We start from the raw sequence: 20,277 nt of genomic DNA on the forward strand, positions 1-20,277 counted from the left end.
TGATCACTGAACACTATGATCAACCATGAGCGAGTGATGAAATGAGCAACTATGAATATAACACAGGCCAAATAACTAAAGTCTAATACAAGTCAAGTACAAATTGGCAGTGGCTTAGCTCTGCTACGCCCAGATATACGGAGCGTAAAGTGACGGTTATGCTTGGACAACCTCGGGATTGGAAGAATTTAAATTTTCCAGACTTCTGCGCCGTCTGGCAGCGGCTCGACGCTCCTTAGCTTCCACGTCGAGCGCGACCATCTTTTCTCCGCCGAGCGCATTATATACACGCGGCGCACCCTCCTCATGCATGCGCAGGAGCGCAACTGTCGTAAACACGGCTCCGACTAAAGGCCACACGTCTGCTCTGGCCCGCGTAGTGTAGCTTTACGCTACAAACGCAGTGGACCATGGTAGCGGACCTAGCTACACTTACATCTACCTCTGCCCCGTGCCATCACAGCCAGACAGGGACGGCAAAACCAAAACGCAAGCTCCTGCATAGCACCTAGTCTACAAATACAAATATAACAATGCATTGGTGACAAAAACTAGGCCAGAAGGCACAGTCAAAAATATCTGAGGTGAGGCGCGTGCTACAATCTCCCTTGCTTCCCACCCCCTCATTTGTTAAAGCAAACTTCCCAATATCTTTTCAATGGACTATCACACTGTTGTCTCTTCACGAAAGAAAAGAAGTTTTAATGCACACTGACAAAACGCTAGCTCTCAGGGCAGTTCATTTTAACCAGTCTCATTTTGCAAGACATTTCTGCATTTAACAAGGGAAGAGGGTCTTAAAAAAAAATCTTAATGAAGTCACAATTATAAACCTTAAGGGAGAATATTTTTACACGCACATTCAAAACATGCCATTTAATTTCGAACAAACCAAGTGTCTGTGCACTTCTGTAATGTGCCATGTAAGCATTTGTCGTGACCTTTAAAAAAATTCCTCTGCAGGGAACTTGCCAAAATGCATGCCATTGCATTTTCCCGATGCTAAGAAATGCAGCAAGGGCAAAATTATCACAATGCCTATTGCAGAACCAAAGTTCTAGGGTTTTTCAAGCAGCCAGTTCAGAAATGACAAAGAAAAGTTCATCCAGGTTGTCCCAACTAATATATTATAACCACTAGTACACTAGCAGCTGAGCCAATCAAGCAGCAGCACAACACTTCTGAGCATTTTCCAGCACGCCCCAAAGTATCTTCTCTGCAAAAAGTTTCCAGATCCCACAGATTCCACAGCGGAGACTGGTTCCAATGGTTGCCACAGTTCTATCCCACCTCCCCCCCCCCCCCCCTCAGGAGAGACCACCCTTGGCGATTCCCTCCTGCAACATCCAAGAGCAGCTGCAGTGAAGAAAGTAACAGGAGAACGCACCATGAGGGCCGCACGCTCGCAGCGAAACCCTGCCAACACCCCGGTGGCTTCGGCCAGCGACCACTGCAGTGTTGCCACCTGCTCTGTGGCGGATGTCAGCTGAAGGGTGAGGGAGTCCCGCTCCGACTCTGTGAAAGACAGCCTGGCCTCCGTTGTGCTGAGAAAGGTGGAAGAGCCAGAGTCACTCCAGCACCATTGCCAGCCTAGTACAGCAAAATCTTGTTCACTCGGACTTCATTCGGAAGAGAGTGGACAAAATGTCGCAATTATCCAAAACTGAAATTATAGAATTAATAGAAAAGCAATTCGCATGAAAGAAAAAGATCAGTGCCCAGCTTTGAGCAAAGAAATTTTAAGGAGGAAAACAATGCAACAACGGCGATTTTTCGCAGTTGCATCGAATGCTTTAAATCACGCACACATGATGGTTTAATGATCCCCGCAACTTCACTGTAACGTGGTAGCACTGGAGCTTCTTTGCACATGAGTTTGCAATACAGGAAGCTTCTCCACACAAATGACAAACAGCGCGACAAGTGTGGAGTTTCAGCGTGCTGGAAGCGGAGATACCCCACAGACAGAAACGACAGAGGCACGCACCAATGCCAGATCAACAAGATGCCTTCAAGAGGCAAGAAAAGAAAAGATCAGTAACAAGGCAACTTCCGTTCTAATTGAAAGCTCCAAAAATGGAACTAGGCTGATGGGTTCTGTAAGCCTGTCGATGGGGGCGTGCCGATAATAAACACGCCTGCCATTGCGCATGTCAGAGAGATGCGAGAAACAATGCAATATTACAGTTCAGGTCTATAAAGACTATTATTTGTACGACTGCTTTTCGAGCAGTTCATGCTTCACCACGGCGTCACATTGGGAGGCTGTCTGAATTAGCAGATGCCAACCTTGGGGCATTTGAATAAACAGGCTTCTAATGCCAAGACTTGCGTGAGAGCTTGGTGGGACTCTGGCAACAGTGAATTATCTGAACTAATGAGGGTCGAACTAACGAGGTTGTACTGTAGCAGCAAAATCAACAAAAAGGGGCTAAAGCACCTGTAGGTACTACCAGTGCAATACCAGTAGCTGACTTGTAGTAGAACCCTGTTCTTAAGTTCTCTAAGGCTGAGTTTTCCTGGCTGCTACTTTTTGTGAGCCAATCCCATCGAAGCTCCCATAGAAACCTGTGCAATACAGCCTCTGCTGTTTATCACAACTATGGCAGTGTTCCTGCATGCTACATGGAGAACGCAACTAGGCGACAGTGCTTGACCTTGTGCTGGTATACAGTGAAACCTGGATAAAACGAAGTTGAAAAAATTCCGGGATTTTTCATTACATCCAGGTTTTCGTTGCATGAAGTTTTTGCGAGAAGATCCAAAAGGGCAATGCAGAACGGAAACCAAAATAAGAAATGTAGGTGAAATCACCTGGAGAATGTTCACAGAGAACCCAATTATTCAATGTCTGATGGTGCAACTGCTGCCGCCGCTCTGCCGCAGCTCGCGCAACGCCACTGTGAGTAAGGTGAGGAGACTGGGAAGGCGGGAGCACCGCGGCAAAGCTAGAGGAGAGCGCGCACAGTTGTGTCGCTGCCATAGACCGGTCGGCGGCCGCGGGGGCGCATTCTTCTTCCTGCATGTTCCCTCTGTTTTAGCAGCCGCTGTTGCCCCAGGAAATGGACTCTGCCTTGCGTCGCTGGAGTCCCAACGCGCGAGAGCTATCGGCGGAGGCGGAATTACGCGAGCAACCGCGTGACGGCGATGGACGCGCCTTGCTCGTGCCGTTTTGTTTTTGCTATGTCCAATCATTTTTCGCTGCTTTTGGGCATGAACTGTTGTAGTGCCATGTGGTATGGCATTCCAATAGTGAAAGCAACGGAGATGAGCCGACGGCGCTGGAGCATAACACATTATCTCAACTGCAGTCCATCGCTGCGATTGTTGACTCTCCTCTCATGTCAGTTCGTGCTTTATAGTCACGACACTTTTGTGCCAAATTTTGTAACCCAGTGAAAGCTAACAGATAGTCGGCCTAGGGAGTTCGTATTATCAAGGACAACTGCCGCTGCACGCTCATTACACAAAAGTCTCAAATACATGGACTTCAATAGGGGTGACTTATCCCCCAATATCGCGGCCGAGGAGAATGCGAGACGCTTAATACAGTAGCCGACCGATATTTCAGACTCCAATAATTCGGACTAGCGTGACATTTCGGACCTGGCTGAGGAAGCGTCACACACCTCATAGGAACCTCATAAGAATTTTCACGACTGATATTTCGGACTTTGTGGAGTATAAAAGTTCGAATTTTCGGACTAAAATAGATATTGTGGTGACCGTTTTTCAACTAAAAGTTTGTTATTTCGGCCTAATATAGATGAGAGCGGGCATCGCTGTCACTACCAACCCATTTGCAGCCACCATAAAAGGCGCCATCTTGGATTTAAACACAGTCTGCTTGCCGGGAGCAATCCGACTAGTTCGGATAGGCTTGGCTATTTGTTCTCCATCGTTGCCATTCGTGATAATGAGATGCTCTCCACTGCCATCGAGGGATGGCCTACAAAGGGCGTGCGATAGCATTGAAAACAGTACAGCGGGACAGCTGCAGCATCCACTGTGGCTTGGACGATGCACCCCGTGGTGCGGGGCAGTAAACGCAATAGACGGGGGGCAGGGGGGGGGGGGGGGGGGACTGCATTCAGAGGCGCTCTCGTCTTCCCGTGGTTTATCCATGGGTTACCTCTCGGTCTTTGCGAACGTCATTGCACCATGCAAACCGACTGTTCTTGCTTTGTGCAGCGAGTGCATTCATTCGCGGCATGATCGCGGCTGCGTTGCACTACCTCGTATCATGAGATAGGGTGCGGACATGAAGCAAGCAGAGCTATGACTCAGTCTAATATCGCTTGTAGGCGGAACATGGGGAGCGGCAATTTTCGCGATTTTGAAAGCTGGTTTTTCGCACAAAAGTATTTTTTTTTTAATTTCATGAATTTTCCGACTGTTCGATTATTCGATCCATGTTTCGGGTCCCGCCAAGTCTGAAAAATCTGTCAGTGACTGTATTGCATTGAAACAAAGTTCTCTCTCCAAACTGCTACTGAACTCAAGCAACCTTGTGAAATGAGTGCATAAATATCTGGTCAAAGGCAATCAACAACAACTACAATCAAACTGAAGTGCTGCAAATGTTCAATAAAAACTGCGTGGTCAGCAGAAGCAGTAAATTTGTTTGGATCAGCAGGATTCTTCTTCTGATTGCGGTTCGCACACACGTGCCACTTACTTCAGAGCCGACTGGAGGTCGGAGACCGTCGTAGAGAGCCTGGCATTCTTGGTGCGCTCCTCATTCAGCTCAGCGACCACCTTCTCGAGCTCCTTCAGCTGGAAAACAGGAGGAGGGGAGTACGACACAGCCATTTCATTCAAACACTCATCATCATCAGTAGCCCAACTACACCACTGCAGGAGAAAAGCCTCCCCCATATCGTTCTAATCTGCCCAGCCCTGTGCCAGCTGCGACCACCTAACCCCTGGAAACTTCTGAATCTCATCTGCGCACAGAGTTTTCTGCCGCCCCCTGCTACACCTGGCTTCTCTCGGAATCCATTCAGTTACCATTCACGCAATACGGCTCTCAAAAGACGCCAAGGAACTCGCGAGTTAACACTTCAGTCCCTTCCCGCTTGCATGAAAATTCCTAAATTGAGTTAATAATCACCTGCTACATAGAGAAACAGTCTGCTACAGTTAGACCCAAAACAAAGTGGGAAAAGGAAAGGTTGGAGGGTCAGAGACATGCATGGATGCAAGTGGTCTGGGAACCCAAAAAGCACTCCAAAGAGAATAGGGGTTCCTGCAGAGCCTGTATGAGAACCCGCGATCTAGAGCATGAACGCCACTGAGCGGAATTTAGCGAGAGGGCATCGACCGAACTCCCCAATGCAAAGCAGATGAATGAGTGCAGAAGCAAAGAAAAAAAATTGCCTGGGGTTCAACCCAGCTGAGCCTAGTTTACATAGTGAAAGGCGATCCTCTCCTCACTGTCTACTTCAATCTCAGCATGTTTCCTCTCTCTATCCTTCGCCAACGTGCCCTGTCAACATTCTTGACCATAAGAGTCATCAGATTCAATCAGCCGCCTACGATGCACAGCCGAAGCACTGGTTCCAGCGTGAGACTCCTCCATGGCTATCTGTGAACGTCAAGTAACTCTTCACGCTTTTTATTGTCTTATCAGATGAATGGAGAGTCACGTGGTTCAGCGCATCTGCGAGGTGAGCGTTTAATCACGTTGTTCAATGCAGTTGCGAAGGCAAGCGAACCCCGCTTGGTTCGTGCGCCACAGCTGCGCCGAGTCTTATGGCATGACTGCACAGTCACACCCCTGCTCGACCGCTTGAAGGTCATTCACCGGAGCGACATGACCTTGAGGTTTTGCATGGGAGTAGAGCTTCTTCCGCTCTAAAAGCACTCAGCTGAGCTGTGAAGCAAGCCGGGGGACCACAATAGTGACTGGAAGGACAAGTCTCTAGAAATTCATGCGAACAGAACGAGCGCTGCTGTGGGGTAGACACTTAAGCCACTCAGGAGCATGCTGGCTGGCAGGAGACTCAAGCAGACATCCACATTACAAAGAGGGTTCGCCACTGTGCTGCAAGGTGACGACTCTGCTCCATCTCATGGTCAGTCTTACTCTGTGGGTTGTGAACGTTATGTTGGTAACGAGTAGAATTTCTGGCACCTGCAGTGAACACATAGTATTGGCTTTGATTCCAGAAAGAATGCGGCCAGATTTCACATCACAATGCACCTAGTAACTGCACAACCACAGGTCTCAAGCACCCCGCAGGGTTTCAGGTGGCCTTCCACATGTCTTCCATCATTATCCCAGAGTGAAGTGCACTGATTACACGACCCGTCTACTATCGTAGTGCACAGCACAGATGGGGCCACTCACACAGCAGCCACGTCTACCAAGAACTGGGCACACAGCTTGACTATACGTACAATTAAAAGCAATTTGGCCAGAATTCACACTCATGACTATAATGCCTCTAATGCAGATCCCCAACATTGTGTAAGTTAGGCTCACTGGTCCGTTTTTTGGAAACCCTGCAAGGCATTACAAGGCAAGAGTGGAGACAAAGGTTGAGACACACAGCGGTTTGAAGTTGGTGCTGTATGTGTCCAAGACAAACGTATTACACGCTTTTAAGGCCAGGCCTGTGGGACTTACCAGACGGAGCCGTCAAATGGTCACAGAGTCGCTTGTTGCGGCATTGCACAGAATCCATGACAGCGCTGCATTGGATATGTGCCAAGAACTTGCCACACGTGCAGTGCGCGTGCACTGGTGGGTTATCGAATGCCTCTTCCGCGGGCTCATTGCCTCGCCATGTTGGATGCCGCTACGAGGGTGCGACTGTGCACATTACGCATATATATACACACACGCACGCACACACACTTTATACATGTATATATACTGTAAGCAATTTATTCGCCTTCGTCGTCGTCGCCTCTCTGGCTGCGACTTCATTCTCTTTCACCTGAAGATTCCCATCGTCATCGCTTGAGGCTGTTCGCTTGGAAGACGTCTCTGGCGAAAGGGCTAGAATAAACGTCTCCGTGAAGTCTTCCCTTACAATACATATATATTGTAGGCACACATATATACATACATATATGTATGTAAGTTCTCTGTCCACCCTCTAAGAGGCCTAGGAGCACTTCACTGACGGCAGAGCACGGGCCCTGGCATCAAAGCGTCGCAAATCACATGACGGCCACACCTCTGATTTCCACACCTGTCTGGAGCAAAAACTGCAAAGTAGAGGAAGGACAAAGATGAGCTCACTCTTGTGGTGCTCTGGAGGCTGAGCTGCTCCTTCTCGCCCGAGAGACCCTCCATCCTCTCCTCGAGGTCGTGGATCCGGCCCTGGAGGTCCCAGTGCTTCCGTTTGCCAGCTGCCGACGGCGCCAGTGCAGCCGTCAGAGCCGGCACTGGTCACACAACGAAGCCAGCAGGGTTAGAGGCCTACTCTGCGTTTCACACTCGGCATACAATGTTGTGGAATCTGCGCTAGTATAGTTACCCACAAGAGCATTTTGCTCCGCTGAATACTATATCACTTTTCAAAGCCTCAGTGAGGGTTCGGGTGAAAGCATGGAGTGGTGTAAGATATACTAGGCAATCCAAACTGAGCTCAGTTACTGAACCCTCCGATTATAATTCTCACTGGCGGCAAACAGGCATGCCAGCCACATACCACTCCGGTGCATTTCACTCCTCGAGGTCTAAGTGAGGGGCACGAAGAAAACGCTAAGCAAAATGAAGTTCAGGCAGTTGCAGTGTCTGCATCAAACATACATCAACCATTTTTTTAGCCACTGACATAGCCAGCACTAATAAGAGTGCTAACTTTGGCAGTGTTGCACACTGTGCATGGAACGGAGTACACCGACCATGCACTCTGGCCATCCACACAAAGGAAAGGCACATTTGTCTGAAGTGTTCGGGTGCTGCGCCTTGCAGCACGCTGTTGACATCGACTGCTGGCTCTGGGTTTCTTGAGTATGCATAGATTGCACCACATTGTTTCGCACCCCAGTGTTCACCGTTACCTGTGCGCTACCACTGAGAGCTGCTGTTTTCAATGCCGGGCGAAGCCACGGATTCACGGTGCTCCGTCACTTAAGCATCTGCCGTAAAATACCGACCATCCGCCCATGTTCGAATAAGCGGCCACTCCGTTTTCTTAAGATTTTGAATTTTCTTAAAACACTGAACAAAAGCCCATGTGATTATGTCCCCATGTATGGAAGGAGTTCAAAAACACCGGAGACGCATCAGGAGCCTTGTTTGGCATCTCCACGATGCTCATCGCGGAGGGAGAGTGGGGGAGAGGGGGTGAACATGGCACTTCGGTCATTCAGATGATATGCCTAAGCTCAAGTACTTTCCAAAGAAAAGCTTGGGAGGATGGAAAGAAGGAACCAGAAAGGTGATATAGGAACTCCGTGAACGTGATGAAAGGAGCATAGGAAAGGGAGAGCTGACAAATCGCAAGCCGTATGCAGTGGTGTTGACAGACAGAGGGTCCCAGATCATGCGGTCACATTATCTTTTAGCTTACTTTCTCTCCACACACATTCGTATATGTTCATTCAGATTTATTTTTAATGATCTGTCATCTGATCAAGCAAGGATCCATTCCACCATGTGTGCGTTCTGGACTTCCGCGCCTGGAGGTAACAAGTACCCATCCCACAATATTTCACGATTATCTTTGAATTTTAGGTGAGTGCTCGCTTGATATTTTACGGTAAGTGACATTCCAGTCAACAGCTAGAGCTCAGTCTTGTGCCCAGCCAGATTCATCGTCCTTGGCAGCAGTCTAATAGTACTGCCAGCAAACATGCTTGTAACACAGCAAGTTCTGCGACCAAAAAGTAAGCAGCATGCCTTTGGGACGCGCACTGCCTGTGGCCCCCGTGGTGATGTTGGCGACGATGTTGGCGGCAGAACTGGCCACATTCCGCTTCAACCTGCTGAGCGGTGGGCGCATGACGGCACCAGGGCGGGGCCGCTTCGGCTGCTCCGCGGTGTTTGCTGGCTGCAGAGAGGAGAAATAGGTCGAACCGACAAGCATCCAAGGTGAAATTTACATCAACTGGAGTGGAACACGTGCCGGAGATGATGCACTTATCTCAAGTAACCCAACCTCGCCTTTTCCAGCAGAATGGCATGCAGGCTCTCAATCAAACAAAAAAAATTGTTTCAGTGCATTAAAGGGACACTGAGGAGAGCACTATTAATATATTTTTTATAGCAAATCCGATAGTTCGGCAGGTCATGGCTTTGTTGCCAATTGGCCGGCAGCGAAAAATGCATTTATTTCTAAGAAATTTGGATTCGAAGTTGAAAAGGTTTTTCCCGCCGCTGTGATTCAAACTTGGGATTCGGCTATGATGACAGAGGACTAAGTGACGTGAAACATGACGTGATGCAGACTCCGTGATTTCTGGCTGCCAGCAGTGCGGCCTAGCAGCAGCCGAAAAGAAAGCTACCGCCGGCGGCACGTTGAAGGCATCTATCGGCTATTGCGGCCGTCGCTACAGTCGCTTCGCTTACGTTTGCACCGGCGTTTTGCGAGCGTTACGATGGATCTCGTTCTCGAAGTCGTCAACGAAGTTCTCGCAAATAGACACCTTTAGCACACCGTGTACCTTGATACCGCTAGCGGAATACCGGGAGCCCGCCTAACGCCGGCGAGCAGGCGCTGATTGGTCCCGATGCTTCAGGCGAGCGCGTAGCTGCCCGGCACGTGGCGCCATCTGGCGACGTCAAGGAGATTTGCGCATGCATTGGCTGCGCCTCAGTGATTTGTGCTTCTCGTGTCCTAGCGTTGCTAGAACCATTGGTTCCAGCAACACTGTTTTGTTATATGACGTCATGACGCTTGTACTTGCGAGTTTGGCCTGTGGCGGCGATACCTGTATTTTGGTTCTTGCTCTTTTCTACGTTACAAGAGCTTTGTTGTCAGTATGAGTGGAGTTTTTGTAATCAGGAGCTGGTATTCTGTCGATACAACCCAACTTCAATTTCTCCTCAGTGTCCCTTTAACAGTGCAAGAGGATCTTGGAATAAAATTATGAAGTCAGTCATGAAATTGTTAGGAAACGTGCATTTCTGCATGCAGATTCCAAATATGTTATTTAATTTCATGTACAACAAGTCTAAGTCTGCATTTATACAACATGTTATGCAACTTTTTAAAAGAAATTTTGCTGCAGGGAACTGGCTAGATTGCTTGCCACTGGTTTCTCTTGACATCGCGTTATGCAGCAAGGGTAAAATTATCCTGCCTGCAATAGAAGTTGAGTTATTAGGATTGGAAGTTGTCACTTAAGAAACAGGATTACAAATTTTTCTTCCCGTTCGTGAAGTGGCAACTTCAAAACCCTGTAAATCAACTTCTATGACAGGCGGGGTAATAATTTTACCCTTATTGCATAGGTTGATGTCAAGAGAAGCCAATCGCATGCATTCTAGCAGGTTCCCTGCAGCAAAATTTCTTCAAAGCTCTCGGCAAGCATACTACGGCAATTCCAAATGGATCCAATATCCGACTGGTTGCAATCGTGTACTTCGACCCAATTGGTTTCACTCGGACAGGCCAAGTCGAACGAATTAGAATTTCCAATTGAAACGTCGCAACTGGATGGTTCCAAATACAGAACTGGAACCATATGGACATTCCAATTGGAAACTCCCATTGGACCCATTTCGCCTGGGCAGCTCCCACTTTGCTCCTTGCTGCCTGTACAGACACCACCGGAGCAGGTGACAGTTCCACCACTCGGCAGCATCATGCACATCCTAATGGGCATTGCAACTCCCTTGGACGTCCCATCGATGACCTAAACATCCACTGGACGTCCAAAGCAGGTTCAGTGCCCATTGGGATCTCTCGTCAAATGGGCTGTACATGCAAATGCCACCTCGGAATCAACGTGCATGCAGTTCAACCACACCATTTTCTTGCAGTGCGCCCAGTGATAAGCAGAGCAGCGGAGCTAAATGTGCCACTGTTGCTACATTTATACGGGACTGGGAGGCTGACAGCTCAAAAGCATTTTCCTCAAGCGGAAATTAAATTTGACGGCACCAGATTAGACTTAAGCCAGCGCTAGTAATCACTGCTGCTGCACCAGCATATAGAAAACTTGCGGCCAAATGAAACTCTTCATCGCTTCCTGGTTTGAGCATCGCGAAAGCAGACAAGCAGACGCCAAGCTCAAATACGAGGGGAGACTTGTACGTTCAACAGTGCTGGCATAGTTCACTGTGCTTGCATATACTGCAACAGTAATGATTTGCGTGTGTGCCAACTTATCCGCTGATATGACAAAAAGGCCAGCATCAGAGAGTGATTAGTACACTCTCAGATATTATGAATGCGGCCGATATGAATTGGTAAAACTCCCTGACCTCAGTGCATTGCATACAACGTACAGAATTTAGGATGTTCCAAACACTCTTCTGCACCTCTACGGATGATACAAACATGTGGACCGTGACCGCACCCCCAAGCACTAAGTGCTGCCCACACATCCCAATCACCAGTTGCGTTGTATGCACGAGTAGAGTTGTGGCTGCACAGCCATGAACAAATCGGCGCGAAAGCATTTTCCATGCTTGTGCATACAGATTGTTTGCTTTGGAAGATACGAAATTTTGAATGATACCAATTTGTCGTGACCCGGCAAGGTTTCATATTATCGAGATTCTAATCTACCAGCCCAACCCGTCTGTTCATATTATCGACACACGAGAAGGAATGCTGTGAAATGCAGCTAGCAAAAAGAGGGGAGGGCAAGTGCAGAAACAACAATGTCATTGAATGAAAGTATTGCCCATTTCGTTGCAGTCTACTGAATGCTCATTTCTTATCTGTTAGCAAGTGCTTGGATAAGAGTGCAAACCAGCTTGGCCATACAGTTTATGCTGACTGCCTCTGTAGCAGTCTTGGACATGCTACAGAAAATAACAGATTACAATTACTCCTTCTGAAATACAACTGGTTGTAATGGTCAATGTGGCCTCAGAAAAGTAACTGAACAATTACAGCAAAGTAATAAATTAGTATGAGGTTATTTCCCTTCCAACATTTATTGCCATAACACAATTGCTTAGACAACAATGAAATACTGTGGCTTGGTTGATATTTTGACACATATTGTTAATTTTCAAGGGGTATAGTTTTTAGATGTCGTTGCTAATTTTCTCACATTCTCCTTGTAAAGAATCAGCAGCTACAACGAACATTCAATGTATGCACTGGGGAGGAAGGGCGGTATTATAACATATCAACCCCTTATGCGCCACCTCGTTGTTGCGCAATACTTCGATGCCAATGCCCTAGGAGCCTCTGAAGGGCCATGATTAGTTGTGCTCTGCACTCTCTGTGGAAGCCACCAAGTTGGGTGCAGTGGGAGGCAAGTTGCAGCATCATCTGACAGGATGGGGGATCCCTACACACCGGTCACAAGATAATTATCAGCACAACAGCTGCCCTAGAAGACTGTGGTGAACAGGTTGCGGTCCGGACACGATCAAGTGTGCTTCTCTGCAGTAGGTCTGTTGTCAGTCAGGCACGCAGGAAGCATCCCCGTTACCTTTACCGTCTTTGGCTTCAGGTTGAGGTTCTCAGACGTATTGTTGGTTGCAAATTGTTTAAGAAAAGAAAAGTAATGAATTGCAGAAAAAAAACTGATCAGTCACAAAGGTACAAAATGCAATTGGTCACAAGTAATCAATTACTTGTAATGCGTTACGTAAAACTCTGCTCTGTAGTGACCGATCCCTTAAGCAGCTCTAAAAACCTCTTGTCACTAATGGTGTGAAAACCTCTTAGTCATTTAAGACATCTTGTACTCTCTCTAGTACATCTTGTAGAAAAAGCATCGCAACTGCAAGACTTCACAGACTGATGCCAGCTCCCTGTGAAGTGCACCAATGTATGGAAAACAAAGGGCCACTCACACTTATGCGTAGCGTCCCGAATCCCGATGCTGCCGGGCGCTTGTTCGGGGAGCGCAGTTTCCGCACAGGCGCCCCGGCTGCCTGCTGCAAGAAAGCAAGTAGATTCAGGTACACAAATGCAAGGTTGCTGCAAACGCACGTACAATCAAGTTCTCTCAGGTGCACCCACCTTGCTAGAACCTCAAGCAGCAGTAGTTGTTCAAGAGAGCAATACAAAACAACAAGCATTCAAGCCTTATTTCGTACAGAGTGCATTGTTTGTACAGCACTACTAAGTTCATCTACTTTTGAAGAATATGATTAGTAGGCATTTCATAACTCTTCAGGGCACTGGTTGAACAACAGCCATTGGCAGATATTCCCAACTTGCAAAGCACGCCGACATAGCAGCAGCTTAGATTCTGACATAACGCTGCAGTGTTATGTGAAGCCATAGCGCAACACTAACAGCCTGTGACCTGATCACAAAGCTTTATAAAGGTTGTTTTTTCTGAAAGGCACCAGCACACAGTGTTGTTTCACTCCTGTGCGCAGTGTTTAACGAGACTGTGTTCGAAATAAAGAATCCAAAGTATACAGTGCAGGCCTGTCGAGACCTTTGAGAGCTCCAGCGACACTGCACAGAAAAGCCACTCATTAAATCCGCAGGAACTTTGCAAGCATTCTTAGCTCCATTAGCTGGAACGGCACATGCTCTGGAAGAGTCATCGACCAACCAGCATCAACCGAGTGCATTATGTGCAGTGCTACGTATGTAGCATAGATGAGCTGTGCTTTTATGCGCAATCCTTGACCCAGGCCTTCAGAGATATCCAGGTTCCATACAGTTCACAGTCAGCCATGTGTTTCAGTGTATGTACAGTCAGCGTCAAATGAAATGTGAACAGAAGAACAAATGCGAGCACAAACAAAAAATATTAGCGGTTTGAGAGGAAATACAGGAGTGGCTTTGAACATTTGCAAAGAGCAGTCTTTAAACTTTTGATGCAATAATCAACCGCTGTAGTATTTTGCCTCCCGCGAGTAATATCGTCTAGTTTTGCAGATCATGTTTCCATTCTTTTGTTTGTGCTTCATTTGACGCTGATAGTACAAAGTACTACTACACCGTTTTTCCCCGTGCAACTGCTGCACATTTAATTAGGAAATCCAATCTACACCACCCTCGGCACGCCTAAAAAGTCGTCAACCTGCCCATGCGCTCATGCCTGCCTCCAGGGGGATCCAAGGAGCATGGAGGCCCACAAATCATGCGACGTGTGGGTGGTGCGCAGCGAGACAGCAAAGGGAATGACAAGAAAACTACTTCAGCATAAAGAATAGCCAGGTGAGGCCTGGCAAATCAAAAGTGGCCTCGAAATCTGGGCTGTCCAAGTGATTTCAAAGTAAGCTCCAATAGGCACCTGCCAGAAAAATTTGCATTCGAGCAAGACAAGCTTTTGGGTAAGTTGGTTCGAACTTTCACACAAAACTGCGGCATAAAAAAAAAATTGGCAGAGACACTCAAGTTCTGCCTTAAGGGCATGACGCGATGGCATTAATGAGTTAATGATCGTATGAGCAGCATTGCTTATTCTCTACATTCATAGATTCCTGGGAGTCCTCATCCCACTCCTGGTGCAGAGGTTAAGTGATTCACTACTGCAGGTGCAGGTGCTGCCATCGGTGGGGCTTGTCTGACCCATGTTGCTCTTCCCAAGCAACCTCTCGTAATGTAACCCGCCACATGCCATGGTGGGCAGGCTGTCAAGACATCACGAGGTCATGCGACCTAGGTGGCCCACCTGCCACACAGGTTGCCCATTTTTGATGGACAACAACGCCGACAGCTTTTCTGCGACATGGGGCCCTTAAAGGTATTGCGTTAAATGATTAAAGAGGTTGTATGGCAAGGGCACAGCTAGCAGTGCAGCGTCCGCACTCTCATTATGCAATCGCATTCAAGTTCCTGTTCTGCAGAAAATCCGGCAGTGGTGTTGTGAGCAAAAAAACAGGTGGCCCACCTACTACCTAAGTCGTGTGACCTTGTGACATCACACCCTACCCATTGGATTGTGCACAAACTGCCCATCATGGCAGCCAGGTGTTAAATTTATGACTAGGCATGGGAGGTTGCTTGGGAAGAGCCATCCAAGCCCCACTGGTGGCAGTGTCTGAAACAGCCACCTGTCGGGCCAGTGGTGCATCACTTAGCCACCCGATGGGCAGTGAACCTCCCCTGGACGTCCTGCAGACATCTGGAACATCCGCAGAACGTTCAAGGGAGTTTCCACTGGGAGTACTGCACTATGGAGCCACAAACAGTAAGTGGGGCTCCCCACGATCTACGAATGTAAAGTAGAGAATGGCCATGTGCTACACAGTGGTACACAAATTGGACACTAGGCCACCACGAGGACCCATTAAAGCTGTCGCATCATACCCTTAAGGCGAAGCTTAAGTGTGCCCTCAAGTTTTTCGTCACAGTGTACTTGTCTCCACAGATTCTGCCCATTACGACACTCAACAGAGGGTCGCAGAGCAGCACAGTTCAGAAAGGTCAGCTGCCATCTGTCCCTTCCATTGAAACGATTTGTGAAAGAGTAGAGTGGCCCACATTCATTTTTTGCCTGTCTGGCTTCAAAATATTAAAGACAACTTCCGCCACCTGTTCAATGCATCACTTTTCAATAAACAGTGTCTCAAGACAGCTTATGAATGAGCATCACAAGAGTCCGATTAACTGCACACATTCACGCACACTCCATGAAAGAAAGAATACAGCCAGAAAACCAAATGAAACAATTTTTTTTTTGTTCACCAGGTACCAATATATGTGCACCTGGTCCCACCTAAGACTTTACACAGCTTTTGGATTTAGAAGAGTGATTATTTCTTGCCATAGCATTGTCAGCGGTGACGTAGATCAGATTACTGCTAAGACATGCTAACTAGCAGGCTGGTTAACTAATATTGAATAGTTAGCTTTTCAACTATAACTGTTGGTCACCTTAATTATCGAGAGGCATGTAGCTCACCGTAAGCAATATCCATATTGGTTTTGAGAATTTTTTGAAAACCTGGTTACCATCAGCGCTGTGGCCGTACAAATTTCGGCTATATTTCAATGACCTACATGCACTGGACAGGATGCTTTGCCTGCGAGCTTCAAGAAAGCGCATGTATTTTGGTGTGATGTAGACAAAATTTGTTGGGCCACAGCGCAATAGTAACCACATTTTCAGAATTCTATGGATTTTGCTTGCGATGGGCTACACACCTCTCAATAATAAAGAAGCCTAACAGTAACAGTTAAAAAGTTAACTATTCAATATTAGTTAACCAGCCTGCTAGTTAGCACGCCTTAGCTGTATTCTACTGTACTACACCGCTACAATGCTATGACAAAAGAAGCGCTCTTCTAACTCAAAAACCCTATTTTTAAAAATTGTGCCAAGTCTTAGGTGAAGCAACGTGTACACGCACCACGTTCATTCTTACTACAGCAACTTCTGTCACTGCTTAAATGTGCTGAGCACAAAGGCCCTCGGTTGTGGCAATGCCATGACGGACAAGCACTTCATGAGCTGTGAAACATGCTTGTCTAAAACACTGCAGGCCACATCAAAGCAAAGTCTAATGCTGGCAACTCAACATTTTGCGAACAGCTACTGCTGGTTAATGGATGAAACTAAGTTTGACACAATGTCAAGTCTAAGACCTAGTTAACCGAGAGTTTATTGGCGCAAGGGTGACCAAGACTAAAATAACGATGTTTACTTAAATCCGGCCATGTGAAATGGTATGAAATCCAAAAATGCATATCAGCAAAGACTGAAAAGCCAGCGTAAAGAGATGTCATAAAATCATGGCATCTAAATATAAAAATAAACAAAGTGCAGCACGTATGGTAAAAGCTGAAACATTTAAATGGAAGCTAATTGCCGGGCCTTGCCACGAGCAAGCAGGTGAGCAGTTCCCTCTCACTGTGCCACCCAGTCTGTGCCAGGGTACCAAGCTACCCTGACAAAAAATAAAACACTCAGTAATATTAAAATTATATTTAAATAATGCTTAACGTCACCAAATGGTACAATGGGGACATCTAATAAAAGAGGAGGATTGAATGCTAAATGACATTTGTAAACATTTGCAAAATGAGTGCAGCGACGAGTTTCATGAAATGGACAGATGGAATTTTCATTTTACAGGCAGCACTTTGCAGAATCAACGTCGCTATATGCATTAAACTTTGCACGTAACCTCCTGAGGGTGGCGAATTAATCCCCCTCAGGATTTGAATGAAGGCAAATGTAACGACCCAAATGTGAGGAATATGAACCAGTGCTGTGAACAAACGAGTCCCAAAATAGCTTACCATCTGGCCTGAGCCACCGGGCAGGGACGAGGCTGAAAGGAGAAGTGCACACGTCAGCCGCACTTGACAACCAGAACGAATAATTGCATGCAGTCATTAACACCTTACAGAGGCAGAATTTAATGCATTTAAGTACCATTTTCCTGGGACTAACTAGAGATGATAAGAACAAGTTGCCACCAAACCTTCTCAAAACAGCGTTGATTTGATGCAAATGATTGATAACGCCTTATTCTCAGTTATATTTCAGTATGTCTGTAATTTCATGGCTTGTGCTGTATTCACATTTGCATCCACATACTTTGTATTTTAACATTGCATTTTGTAGTTTAAGAACTGCGTTTGATTGCCTTGTTACTTTATACCGCATTTGCAATTACTAATTATTCATGGCTTTCTGTGTGCATGTTTATGCCCCTCCTGCTTGGGCTTGCTGTAAGGCCTGCAGTATTTTTGAAATAAATAGGTAATAAAGGAACGATTTGCACAGCACGGAAAGCGAGCAGAAACATGCAGTGTTGTACTCGGTGCCTACTCAGTTGAGACAACAAAAGAAAGCAATTCCGTTGAAAACCACGCATTATTGAGTGTACAGAGCATTGCCTGCGCACCTGCACTTTTTGCCGTAACAAGCTGCGGATAAAAGCCAGAGGGGAAGCTTGGGGGTTCTAAAGCGGATATATTCGGGGGCTTTGCTTCGCACGCTGTGCTTAAAAACCGGAAAATATAAGCACGCTTGCATCACGCACGTTGAACTCAACGTAAACTGCCCGAATCCGGCGGGCGTTGGCACGTCCGAGAACGGTGCTGAGATTTTTAGCGTGGGGGAAAAAAAAAAAAAGAAATACAAAGTAAAGCCACAAGCGTTCACACACTGCTTCCTGCCTTTTGGGAAGGAGACGCTTTTTTTCTAAAAGGCTCATGCCGCAAGGAAGCGAAAGCTGCAAAGCGACTACGTTCGAGACGTGCGCTCTGCTAACAACCAACCAACGCTGAACACCCCACGCAAACGCAATGGCAAAGCAAGTTCTTAACTTGAGCTCTGTTCCCAGAAAACACTAGAGCACAGACTATGACTAGAGACTGGACGGAAAAGAGCACTAAATGCGCACGAACCAAACGACCACGGTTGTGCTTTCGTTGCGCGGAACGCCGACCTAAACATAGGGCACCAGAACAAAGCAGCACTCACGTTGGCTCATGCTGCTGCCGGGAGTCGAGTAAAGACAGCACTGCAGTCCACAGCGAAGACGCACTAAACAAGATCAATGAAGAAACGCCGCCAAGCCGCGGAAGCTGATATCCCTGAAATGCTGAAGTGGAGAAGTCGCGACGAGGTATTCGAATTCAGCACGCGCTGTCAGCCTAGCCTATCACGTGGCCCTTGAGCGTGTAGTATTTTTTTTTTTTTTTTCTAACGCTGATATCGGTTCCAGCTGTGGCCTGTGGCGCTCTTATCACTTTGCAGAAATTTGTAGTTTTTGTATTGTTTTTGTCATTGAGAATAGTAAAAAACTGTATGGTTTCAGTCATATCCTCTCCTAATGTTTCGGTAAAAAAACAGAAACGAATAAATAATTTCCGCTATAAGCAGTATGCATTACCGGCATCGACAGCGACAAGCAGGCGAAAGTCGCAATGCACTCTGGGTATAGCGCCGCGCATCTTCAGCGTCGTCTGCTCGCGGCGTCTGCTAGCGTGCGCTGACCGCACTCCACCCCCTTTGGCCTCCGCGATAGAGTAGTGCCGCGGGCTCGTGTCGTATTCGTCTCAGTCAAACGTACAGCACGGCACGAGTGACGGCCAGCCGAATGTCCGGCACCGCATGAGTGCGCAGAAAACTCCACAAGTGCCATCAGCTGCAGGCATCAAAATTTCGTTTATCGTCATGATCATCACCATCAACTTAGTGTAATCATCCGCGAAGCGCCATCGGTCCGACCAGAAATAGCGCGAGCGTTAAGTTGACGGTCAGATGTTCTTAGATTTTTAACGGTGACGCGGCCGATTTAACGTCCGGCATTCTATTAGCAGTGTAGATACATGCATAGTTCTAGAGTGGAAATGTTGCCGCTAGCAGGTGCTGTTCCAGGAAAACCTTAGGAAACTTAGTTTAGTTTAGTTTATGGGGTTTAACGTCCCAAAGCGACTAAGGCTATGAGAGACGCCGTAGTGGAGGGCTCCGGAAATTTCGACCACCTGGGGTTCTTTAACGTGCACTGACATCGCACAGTACACGGGCCTCTAGAATTTCTCCTCAAAAGAAATTCTAGCCGCCGCGGCCGGTGTCGAACCCGCGTTCGATCCAGCCGGGATCGGCCGGGATCGAATGGAGTCCGCTACTGCATCCTTACAACGTTTGCTGCTGGCAGCTTCTCGCGTAAGTAACTCTGTTGTTAATCATTTTAACCTCAGCGTCCTCTCCTAGACAACGCATTGGAATATTCGTGCAGATTTGTGCTTTGCCTTTCCATCGCGTCTTGCCGGCGTGGTTCAAATTTGGCGGGTGAGGACTGCCCTACGGCAGTTTTCGTCTGCTAGCATTGCGTACTGCCTTTGAGCTTGCTGCCATATTGTAATTGCATAGTAGGTGGTAGTAATTTCAGATATGTCATGGGCTCAAGTATAGCTGGGAGTGTGCAACGATTTTTTCTATTTCGTGCAACACGCAAGCTTGTGACCGCGGATAGAAAATCAGAAAAAAATTATCTCGGCGTACGTTTGTTCGGGCTCAAATTTCGCACAGAGGTTGCATTTGGTTGTCAGTTTTGTTCTATACTACACTTAAGTGGGGTACTTGCCTGCTTCGGTCAGAATTATTTGGAAATCCCCATCGTCTGCGGCGACGGAGAACCAAAACTCTAGAACACTGTAACCAAAACCGAAAGGCTTCGTAGCAATGGTATTCGTGGCGCCATCTCGCACCCACCGGAGAAAGCCAGCTGTGCTAAGTTGGTGAGCAAATTATCTTTGCTTG

General features: G+C 47.2%; 1 pseudogene across 1 annotated transcript in view; it reads right to left on the minus strand.

Moving 5' to 3' along the window:
- Positions 1-18,676, minus strand: part of LOC149355249 (carboxy-terminal kinesin 2-like) — a 49,262-nt pseudogene extending 30,586 nt beyond the window's left edge. The window contains exons 1-7 of the transcript XR_016291482.1: positions 18,493-18,676; positions 17,301-17,332; positions 12,944-13,027; positions 8,861-9,011; positions 7,253-7,398; positions 4,679-4,776; positions 1,388-1,544 (exon numbers count right to left, since the gene is read on the minus strand). The product of XR_016291482.1 is annotated as a carboxy-terminal kinesin 2-like (transcript). The remainder of the gene's footprint in view (positions 1-1,387; positions 1,545-4,678; positions 4,777-7,252; positions 7,399-8,860; positions 9,012-12,943; positions 13,028-17,300; positions 17,333-18,492) is intronic.
- Positions 18,677-20,277: the final 1,601 nt, after the last annotated feature.

Source organism: Amblyomma mixtum, chromosome 3 (assembly GCF_055824585.1).
Source record: "Amblyomma mixtum isolate Tamu chromosome 3, ASM5582458v1, whole genome shotgun sequence".
Taxonomy (NCBI): Eukaryota; Metazoa; Arthropoda; class Arachnida; order Ixodida; family Ixodidae; genus Amblyomma; species Amblyomma mixtum.